Raw genomic sequence first — 10964 nt, 5'->3', positions numbered from 1 at the left:
TTTGTTCAAAACGCCGTTGATTGATGAAATAAACCAACGAAAGACGCCAGATGTTTTGTAAAAGCAGAACGAAAGAACGCCAGATGTTTTTCTTAAAGTGTAGTAGTAGTAGGGTAGTAGTTGCATGTAGCCACCTCGCCCGATCGTCAACGGGCGAGGTGGACCGGCAACGGCGCGAGGACCCTGCCGTACGAGAGTTAAATCACACTAAAAGACATACTTTGCGGGCGATACACTCTAGTGAGCTTTCAAACTTTTCGTCTTAGTGTACATGATAAAGAAATTATTTCTACGAAAAACGCAAGGCACACCTTGAGCAATATGTTTGGTTTTGGGACGCTAAATGGAACCATGAGGCGATGCGAAGCCGGAGCACTTGCACGATCGCGTTCCGTTGGCTTTCGTTGGGCATGCTACCGACCTGGCGTCGTGGAACGCGCGTCCTGTCTTCCCTCTAGCCTTGCCTTTAATTCGCACAGGGCGAGCGGGGAATGCGGTCGCTCTTGGCGCTCTTTCGCTCGGGAGTGGACTTCTTCCTTGCATTTCACCGATCACAAGTGATAATGAAGGGACCACGTAAACCAACAGTACAATAAAAGTTTGATGTTTAATATATACACGATGTTTCACACTCTTTATATTATGTACTGGGCGCATTTCACGGAAGAGTTTCACGGTTTACAGATGATTCCCTCCGTAGCTTCGCCCCACTCATCATCATTCACCCCGTGGATATGCTGTGATTTTTTTTTTATGCAGCGGCCGTGACTCTAGTCCCTCTCCCCTTTCTCTCGCCTCGCGTCGCCGACGCTCCGCGCTCGCTGCTTTGCAGATGCGTGCTCCAACGCTGGTACCAATGCGAGGATCCAGAAAGCTGGCTGGAGGCATACGACCGGGTCTCCACGTTCAACAACTGGGACTGCGACCAGAAGTTATGCCACGTCTATTTCGCCCTTGAAGATATTGCAAGGACCTGGTTGCAAGGACCAAGGGGGAAGAGGGAGGGGAGGGTAGAGGGGAGTGGAGAGGGGAAGTAGAGAGGGGAAATGAGAGGGGGAGGGGAGGAGAGGAGAGAGGGGAGTGGAGAGGGTTTGCGCATGCGCAGTAAGGGTGGTCACGCCGCACACCACCACCACCACCATCACCGGATTGAACTCCGCTATAAGATGCTTCACATCTAAAAAACGTCACTATACTTGAGCAAAAAGGAATTAGACTACATGCGCATGTGTTAAGGTCTGTCTGGTTGCCGGTGATGCTGAAGCGGTCAATTTCGTCATAGGAGGTTTTCAACCCTGTCATGTTGTTGATTGTATTGCTGGTTTTTTATGTTATATGCTAGTGGTCACGTGAATGTCGTGTCCAAAAATATTAATGAGAACTAACAGACAATAATGCCAAGGAAAGTATAGGGGATGTTTTTAGTAATAAATGTAAGGTAATTGTGAAGAAAGAAAAGTGGACGAAGAGATAGCTTGCCGCGGGCAGGGACCGAACCTGCGACCTTCGAATAAGGCGTCCGACGCTCTACCAACTGAGCTACCGCGGCGGCCATCCCCCCGTCCACTTTATAGGGTATATGTGTGCATTTAAACGTGGGAGCGTCAGTCAGCGCCGCCAGTAGCCATGACGGCGAGTGTGGAACACTCTTTTTCTGCCTGTTGGCGTCACGTAGCACGTGAACTTATTACGAGCTGGCAGCTGACCAATAATCCCTCGCATACTACCTGAAAGCATCAAGTCTGCCAGAACGAGACCCTCGCTATGAATGAAGGAAAGAAGTGTTAATTTCAAGGGCTCGTTTTCTTTGTTATACACAATATTAATGAGAACTAACAGACAATAATGCCAAGGAAAGTATAGGGGATGTTTTTAGTAATAAATGTAAGGTAATTGTGAAGAAAGAAAAGTGGACGAAGAGATAGCTTGCCGCGGGCAGGGACCGAACCTGCGACCTTCGAATAAGGCGTCCGATGCTCTACCAACTGAGCTACCGCGGCGGCCATCCCCCCGTCCACTTTATAGGGTATATGTGTGCATTTAAACGTGGGAGCGTCAGTCAGCGCCGCCAGTAGCCATGACGGCGAGTGTGGAACACTCTTTTTCTGCCTGTTGGCGTCACGTAGCACGTGAACTTATTACGAGCTGGCAGCTGACCAATAATCCCTCGCATACTACCTGAAAGCATCAAGTCTGCCAGAACGAGACCCTCGCTATGAATGAAGGAAAGAATTGTTAATTTCAAGGGCTCGTTTTCTTTGTTATACACAATATTAATGAGAACTAACAGACAATAATGCCAAGGAAAGTATAGGGGATGTTTTTAGTAATAAATGTAAGGTAATTGTGAAGAAAGAAAAGTGGACGAAGAGATAGCTTGCCGCGGGCAGGGACCGAACCTGCGACCTTCGAATAAGGCGTCCGATGCTCTACCAACTGAGCTACCGCGGCGGCCATCCCCCCGTCCACTTTATAGGGTATATGTGTGCATTTAAACGTGGGAGCGTCAGTCAGCGCCGCCAGTAGCCATGACGGCGAGTGTGGAACACTCTTTTTCTGCCTGTTGGCGTCACGTAGCACGTGAACGTATTACGAGCTGGCAGCTGACCAATAATCCCTCGCATACTACCTGAAAGCATCAGGTCTGCCAGAACGAGACCCTCGCTATGAATGAAGGAAAGAAGTGTTAATTTCAAGGGCTCGTTTTCTTTGTTATACACAATATTAATGAGAACTAACAGACAATAATGCCAAGGAAATTCTTCACAATTACCTTACATTTATTACTAAAAACATCCCCTATACTTTCCTTGGCATTATTGTCTGTTAGTTCTCATTAATATTGTGTATAACAAAGAAAACGTGTCCAAAAATAGGTATATAAGTAGGCTTGGTGATTGAAAATAAACGTTTTTTTTTGTTGTCAGTAGCGCCAATGTGTGTGTCTTCTTTCCTTCGTCCTTGTCTTTTCGCGTCCACATCCAAGAACTAGGGTCTGGAAGTGAGGTGCTGCGGTTTTCTTTCTGGCGTTGCTGCTCTTGCGAGGTAAACGTGCGAGCGAGCTGGCGGCACTCTTCGGCTTGCCGAGCAGCTTCTGAGACAGGTGGACACTCTGAAGCATCAGGACGGTAGGGAAGTAGAGTGTCGATAGTATGCGAAGGCTCGCGTCCGTAAAGGAGAAAGAAAGGCGAAAATCCGGTATTTGTTTGTATCACGGTGTTGTATGCGAATGTTACACAGGAGAGAACACGGTCCCAGTTGCTATGGCCAGATGCGACGTACATCGAGAGCATATCACCCAGCGTGCCGTTAAACCGTTCCGTGAGCCCGTTAGTCTGCGGGTGGTATGCTGTGGTTGTCCGATGAACGACGTGACATTCCGAGAGCAGAGCTTCGACGACCTCGGAGAGGAATGCGCGGCCTCTGTCACTAAGGAGCTCTCGAGGGGCACCATGTCGTAAGTGACGTAAAATGAAAGAGGCGACATCCCGAGCTGTAGCGCTCGGCAAAGCGGCAGTTTCGGCGTAGCGTGTCACGTGGTCGACAGCCACTATAATCCACCGATTGCCATCTGGGGTCATCAGAAGAGGACCGTAGAGGGCAACTCCGACGCGATCAAATGGCTTGGCAGGGCATGGAAGCGGCTGCAAAGCGCCAGTCGCACGTAAAGGTGTCGATTTGCGTCGTTGGCAGTCAGGAAAGCACTGCACGAATTTCCGCACGAAATTGTACATGCCGCGCCAGTAATAGCGATGGCGAAGGCGTTCGTATGTCTTGAACACCCCGGCGTGGCCACATTTCGGATCGTCTTGGAGAGAGGCGCATACTTGCGATCGCAAGCTGCGTGGAATGACCAGTAGCCACCGGCGGCCATCGGCAGCGTAGTTGCGGCGATGAAGCAGTTGATCGCGGATGGTGAACTGGAAAGCTTGACGTCGGAGGGATCGAGATACAGGAAGGGTGGACGTGCCAGATAGATAATCAAGAAGAGATGCGATCCACGGGTCACGGCGTTGTTCGGTGGCAATGCAGTCGAGATCGAGAGATGACAAGGGGTGGACGCAAGTTGTTGCGCGCGCTAGATCTGGAGGAAAAGGTGAGCGGGAGAGGGCGTCAGCGGCAGAGTGCTTGCGTCCGTAGCGGTATACGACGCGAATGTCGTACTCCTAGTTGCGGAGTGCCCATCGCGCTAGGCGGCCAGAATGGTCCTTCAACGTGACGAGCCAGCAAAGCGCGTGGTGATCGATGACAAGATCGAACGGGTGTGATGAGTAAAGGAGGGGCACGAGGCGCGTGCCGAACGTGGAAGCGCGGCGACGGTGCGCGAGAAGCAAAGTCACCCGATGGCACGCGCACCAGCCACGTCGACGCAGAGGATTGGCCAGATGGGGGCTCGTGGCAGGCGACCCGAGCCGTGATGGTGAACGACGAAAGATGATCGTGGGACTGTGCTGTGGGGCACCGGACGGAGAAGATCGAGGAAGGAGCAAGCGTCGCACCCGCGGCGAAAGCGGCTGGTACTCGGTTCTGGAGGTGGCGGAACGCAAGGCCCGGGGAGTGGCCGTCGACCTTGGAAGGCTCCAAGCGAGGCTGCCCGGACACGTCGCCCCTCACTACAGCAGTTCCGGGATCGTCAGCAGCCCTTCTCTTCTCGGCAGGACGGCTGCCGACCACAGGTCAGTCAAGGAGATGCCCGTCACCAGTGGAGTCTCGAAGCAAGGAACTAAGGCCCAGTTAGGCCTAACCTCGACAGACCGAGGACGGAGAAGACCACTGGGGACGCACGCGACGAGAGCAAGCGGTAGGCTGGACGAAGGCGACCGACGATGAACTCCCGATCCGTTTTTGCAAGCACCCCCGAGATAACACGTGACAAATAATTGGCGAGCCTGCCAGGATGCAATCCTGCCCAGTCACTGACTCTCGCGTGGTACGAAGATGGATTGGGAGAAGTTGGCGGCCGTGGCCAAGGACTTGGGCATGAGCAAGGAGGAGACGCTGAAGTTCTTTGAGAACGCGGAGCGAGTTGAGCAGGAGAGAGCGCGCGAAGAACAGAAGAGAGCGCGCGAGGACCATGAACGAGCGCGCGAGCAACATGAACGTACGCTCGCGGAGCAAAAGATAGAAAAAGAAATTCTGGAACTTAAGGTGCGTTTGGCACTAGCGAGTGAAGCATCGCGAGATGATGCAAGTGTAGGTAGTGGCCCATCGACAGCGTCGGCCAATTCGCCATCTCCCGGACGAAAGCCTGTCTGCCCTCGTAAACTAATGGCACCCTTTGATGAGCGAAGGGACGGCTTGGATGCGTATTTGCATCGCTTTGAGAGGATCGCGATAGGGCAGGGCTGGGAGAGGGGTGAGTGGGCCAATGCTCTGAGCCTTTGTCTCGCGGGAGAAGCAATGAGTGTGTATGGCCGCATGCCAGCAACAGAGTCATTAGACTATTACTTGGTAAAGAAGCTTTATTGGAAAGATTCCGGCTGACCGCCGAAGGCTTTCGTGAAAAATTCCGGTCGTGCAAGCCTGAGAATTCCGAGACTGGCAAGCAGTTTGTCTGTCGACTGTCGAACTACTTTGATCGATCGATGGAATTGTCAGAGACAGCAAAAACTTACGAAGGCGTCCGCGACAAGGTAGTTGGAGAGCAATTCATCAACCGGTGCAGTGGCAAGTTGGCCGTCTTTTTGAAAGAAAGAAAGGTGGGCACGGTAGAGGAAATGGCAAGGCAGGCCGACCAGTTCATGGAGGCGCAAGGACTGAGAAATCTTGGAAAGGGGGTCGGTGAAAATACTATGGCAGCAGAGGGAGAGGCTAGAGAACAGGTCCCAATGAGCAAATTCAGGGCACAACAGCGATGTTTTTTGTGCAACCGGCCGGGACATATTCCCATCAATTGTCGTACAGAGATTAGCCACAATCAAAAGACAGTGACGTGCTCCAAATGCCAAAAAAAGAGGACACAGAGCAGAAGATTGTAAGATGAATTCAGCTGAAAAGATTGCCTGTGTAATGAGTGCCAGGGAAGGACAGATCGAAAAAGACATGCCAGTAGTTGAAGGAGAGGTACAAGGGCGTAAGGCAACGGTGTTGAGGGATACGGGTGCTAATACGATATTAGTAAGAAGTAGTTTAGTGACACCCGAGAACATGACAGGACAGGTGAAGCCGGTGATGTTTGTAGATAGGACGATTAAATATATGCCGGAAGCAAGGATAAGAATATCTACACCCTTTTATACAGGGCTAGTGACAGCGAAATGTGTTGAGGATCCGCTATACGACTTGGTAGTGGGAAATGTACCTGGCGTGAGAAGGGCGGACGACCCTGATCCATTGTGGAGAAGGACTAAAGGCGTGGAGCAGAGTAAAGATATTAAAGATTTGGGGCTAGCAGAAGGGGCGCAAGAAGGTGCTGAAAGAGCAGCAGTGGTAGAAACCAGGGCAGCCAATAAGAGAGATAAGACTCTTGTATGGCTTATGCCACGCGCATAGGGACGACGCTTACAGCATCATGGTCAGTGCAAGAATAACGACGACGTTTATTGAGCCACAGCTTATAAAGGCACGAGCGAGCGCAATGAACATACTGCGCATCACTGATGCGCATCCGCGCCGATTCAGTCAGTACACGTGTCCGATACATCCTCTCTCGTGGAACAACCAAATTAAACACTAGATAACTACAAACATTCGCCACAGCTTATGGCACTTGACTAAAGTTTTTGTCATAACATAATCGTTGTGGGGGCCGGGTGGAACGAGTAGACCTTCTCGGAGCTGGCGGTAATGAGATGCCCGGCGAAGAATCGCAGCCGCTTGATGGTAGCGTTGATCCCTGGGGTGTTTCCGGAGATGTCTCTTCAGCAGCTTCCGCCGTTGGTTCTGAGGGTGCGGCAGGATCAGGTGAACGGGAGTTCGCGCCTGTCGGTCTCTCGTCGTTGTCATCACTGTCACTACTACACCGCTCCTCCGTCTTAAGTAGATGTCTGCGGTTTCGCCGCAGCACGCGATGATCTTGAGTTTTCACCAGGTATGATCGTGGAGCCCTTTCAGCGACCACCTTCGCTTTTTGTGACCAGCCCGCAGCATCCTGAAGGCGGACCGTTGTGCCCCTACGTAGTATTCCCAAAGGCCTTCCAACTTTGTCTTGGTGGTGCTTCGTCACATTCGTCCGGGACACCCTGCGAAAGTCAGGAAGGTTAGAACGAAGTCTCCTTCTTTGCAAAAGTTCGCCCGGCGAATGCCCGCCTTCTAGAGGTGCTGATCGATAGGCTAGAAGACCCAACCAGAAGTCCTCCCTCGCCTCTAGGGTCTTTTTCAGGATCCGCTTTACAATTTGCACACCCTTCTCCGCCAAACCGTTCGACTGCGGATAACGGGGGCTCGAGGTAACATGCCGAAAGTCGTATTTTTTTGCAAACATTGCAAATTCATGGCTCGAAAACTGGGGTCCATTATCGGTGCATACTTCTACTGGTACACCGTACCTGGCGAACATGGCGCTAAGAGACGCGATCGTGGTTGCTGAGGTTGTGTCTTGCAGCTTTTCGACCTCGGGAAAATTTGAAAAGGAGTCGTAGGCAACCACGTACGACGTTCCAGCATAAGAAAAGATATCAACTCCGACCCTGTACCAGGCACATTTGGGAACTTCTCGCATTAGTAGTGGTTCCTGTGGCTGCCGGTAGGCGTATTTCCTGCACGTTGCGCAGCTTTCTACTAGCGCCGCGACGTCGCCGTTCAACCCGGGCCAAAATACAAGTGTTCGAGCCCTCTCTTTACACTTCTGCAACCCACGGTGGCCAGCATGAACTCTTCTCAGGATGCTTTCTCGCATACTTCTCGGTATTACAACTTTAGGACCCTTCAATATTACTCCATTAACGATAGACAATTCTTTCGAAAATGGTTTGAGTTCACCTGTTACCGGTTGCCCGCTTGCCAAACTTGTCATCACCGACTGCAGGTAGCCGTCTCGAGATGTTTCCAGCTGTAGGAGCCGCTGAGTTTCCGGCGTTACCATGTAGCCCAAAGACTGCACCGCATGAACCTCGACGTCGTTTTCAGGGCCCACTTTGTCTCCGGTCGGATCCGCTGTCGACCGTGACAACATGTCGGCGAGAACCAGCTGCTTTCCGGGAATGTACTGCAACACAAAGTCATACTTCAGTAATCGCAAGAAGAACCTTTGCACCCGCGGCGGCATGTCGGCGATTTCTTTTCGTGCGATCGCTACCAGCGGCTTGTGGTCCGTTTCGATTAGCACCCTTCTTCCGTACACGAACTCGTGAAACCTTTCACAGCCAAAACATATCCCCAGGGCTTCTTTTTCGATTTGCGCATAGTTTTTTTCCGAATGGGTTAAGACCCGAGATGCATACGCTACAGGCCGCCATTCCCCATTGTAGCTTTGCAATAACGCTGCACCGACACCGTCCTTCGATGCGTCGCAGCTTATCTTGGCTTCCCTCTGGGGATCAAAGATTGCAAGCAGGGGGGCGGTGGTCAAAACTTGCGTTAATTTTTTCCACTCCTGCGCATGGTTCGCTGTCCATTGAAACTCTGAACGAGACTTGATAAGCTCGCGCAAAAGCGTCGTTCGCTCGGACAGTCGTGGCACGAATTTTCCGAAGTAGTTAAGCACCCCCAGCATGCGCTGGACGTCGTTCTTAGACGTTGGTGCCGGCATTTTCGCCAAGCTTTTGATTAGCTTTGGGTCCGGCGATATGCCCGTTCGGCCGATGACATCACCGCGGAACTTCACTTCTTTCATCCCAAACCTGCATTTTTGCGCGTTGAAAGTCAATCCTGCTTTCTCAGCAGCTTTCAGCACTGCTATTAGCCGCTCATCATGTTCTTGCTTACTAGAACCCCATACCAAGATGTCGTCAATGTACACGAGTACACCCGGTAGGCCGTCAAATACTTGACTCATGCTTTGCTGAAAGACCTCCGGTGCGGAAGAAATGCCGAAAGGCAAACGGAGGAAGCGGTATCTCCCGAATGGTGAAGAAAAAGTGCAGATCTTGGAAGTTCGCTCGTCAAGCGGTATCTGATGATAGCCCGAGTTCGCGTCGAGACAACTGAAGTACGAGGCATTGGTTAGACGTGCTTCCAAATCCTCGCGTCTAGGAAGCGGGAAATGCTGCCGCTTTATGTACTTATTAACGGCTCGGGGGTCCATGCACACCCTTAGCGACCCATCTTTCTTCTTTGCCAATACTAAAGGGCTGACCCAGTCGGTTGGTTCGTTCACTTGAACAATTATGCCGGCACGTACCATTCTTTCAAGTTCCTTCTTTAGAGGCTCTTCTAGCGCCACCGGAACTCGTCGAGCTGGTTGCACGACTGGGACTGCTCCAGGTTTCAAGACCATGCTGTAGACCTGCTGCAAACAACCGAGACCTTCAAAGACATGTCTGAATCTTTCGAGAAGTCTGTCGGTTTCAGTCTTGTCTACGACGCACACACTACGCTTGACTAGTCCCAGAGCTTCACTTGCTTCAAGCCCAAGTATAGCCTGCCGACCATTTTTCACGACAAAAAACGTGACTGTAGCAGTAGTATTTCCAAGCTTTACTTCCTGCGTACACGTTCCAAAACAAGATATGGTACCACCGTTATATGCCCGCAGGACAGAGTTCGTTGGTTCCAACTCTTTTACTCCGCGCAGTTTAGGGTAAATAGACATGGGAAACAAGTTTGCTTGCGATCCGGTGTCCACTTTAAACCTTATCTCGCAGTTGCTCACTTGAGCCTTAACCATCCAATCCCTTTCGCGTCTTGCTGTTGTGATCTCGAGAATGTCAAAGTCCTCGTCTTGCTGTTTGCTAACTTCACTTACTGCAGCAGACGCACAACAACTTGCAAAGTGGTTAGGCTTGTGACACAACCGACATTTCTTTCCAAAGGCTGGGCATTGTTTGGGTTTGTGCCAGCGGTTGCACCTGCGACAGCGACGTTGTTCTTTCGCTTGTTTGCCTCCTTTTGAAGGGGACGGGCGCCTTGAGACCGCGTCGACACTGTCTTCGCCTTTACGCCAAACTTCGTTTCGCTGTGCTACCGTCTCCGCTGCCCTGCACATTTCCTCTGCTTTTTGCAATGTCAACTGGTTGTCCCGCAGCATTTTCTCACGTAGTCTAGGATTGTGCGTGCCAAATACAATTTGGTCCCTTATCATTGATTCTTGCAACGTGCCAAAGTTACACTGTGCTGCCTGTTTTTTCAAGTCACGAACGAATTTTTCAAATGGTTCCCCTTCAGCTTGCTTTCTTGAACGGAATACATATCTCTCGTGCACTTCATTGCTAACTTCGGCGCATTAGGCATCAAATTTTCTCACCACGGTGCTGTAGTCGTTCTTGTCCTCGTTCGGCCCGAACTGGAAGTTGTTGAAGACGTCCAACGCGTCGTCACCGGCAATGCTCAGCAGTAGCGCTGCCTTCGATGCTTCCGTTTTCGGCTGGTCCGTTGCCGCCGTCGCCTGCAGAAATAACTCAAACTTCTGCTTAAACCGCTTCCAGTTTTCCGTGACGTTACCCGTCAGCCGCAATGCCTCCGGAGCCTTCAGGAGATCCATGACGTAACAGACGCAGGAACGATTTCCCCCGGCGTCAAGGGGCCACTTCTGACACCATGTATGGCTTATGCCACGGGCATAGGGACGACGCTTACAGCATCATGGTCAGTGCAAGAATAACGACGACGTTTATTGAGCCACAGCTTATAAAGGCACGAGCGAGCGCAATGAACATACTGCGCATCACTGATGCGCATCCGCGCCGATTCAGTCAGTACACGTGTCCGATACAACTCTGAAACCCCTGCATGTCACAGCCATTAACCAGTTGGATGTATTAGTGGACAAGTTCAAGGAATTGCAGGAGAAGGATCCATCGATTCGAGCGTGCGAGGCGAAATTAGGAGAGATTATAAAAAGGGAGAAGAGTAAAACGGTAGCACAA

At 51.2% G+C, this 10964-nt stretch overlaps 3 non-coding genes across 3 annotated transcripts; all 3 read right to left on the bottom strand.

The window, feature by feature from the left end:
• Window positions 1-1476: 1476 nt before the first annotated feature.
• Window positions 1477-1549, bottom strand: Trnar-ccu (transfer RNA arginine (anticodon CCU)). The gene has a single exon. It is a non-coding gene; the product is annotated as a tRNA-Arg (tRNA).
• Window positions 1550-1927: 378 nt separating this feature from the next.
• Window positions 1928-2000, bottom strand: Trnar-ccu (transfer RNA arginine (anticodon CCU)). Its single transcript has one exon. It is a non-coding gene; the product is annotated as a tRNA-Arg (tRNA).
• A 378-nt stretch (window positions 2001-2378) lies between these two features.
• Window positions 2379-2451, bottom strand: Trnar-ccu (transfer RNA arginine (anticodon CCU)). Its single transcript has one exon. It is a non-coding gene; the product is annotated as a tRNA-Arg (tRNA).
• Between the last annotated feature and the right edge of the window lie 8513 nt (window positions 2452-10964).

The sequence above is a fragment of the Rhipicephalus sanguineus genome, chromosome 7 (assembly GCF_013339695.2).
Source record: "Rhipicephalus sanguineus isolate Rsan-2018 chromosome 7, BIME_Rsan_1.4, whole genome shotgun sequence".
NCBI classification, from domain to species: Eukaryota; Metazoa; Arthropoda; class Arachnida; order Ixodida; family Ixodidae; genus Rhipicephalus; species Rhipicephalus sanguineus.
Note: the sequence above shows the minus strand (reverse complement) of the source record. Positions and strands in the feature narration are given on the sequence as shown.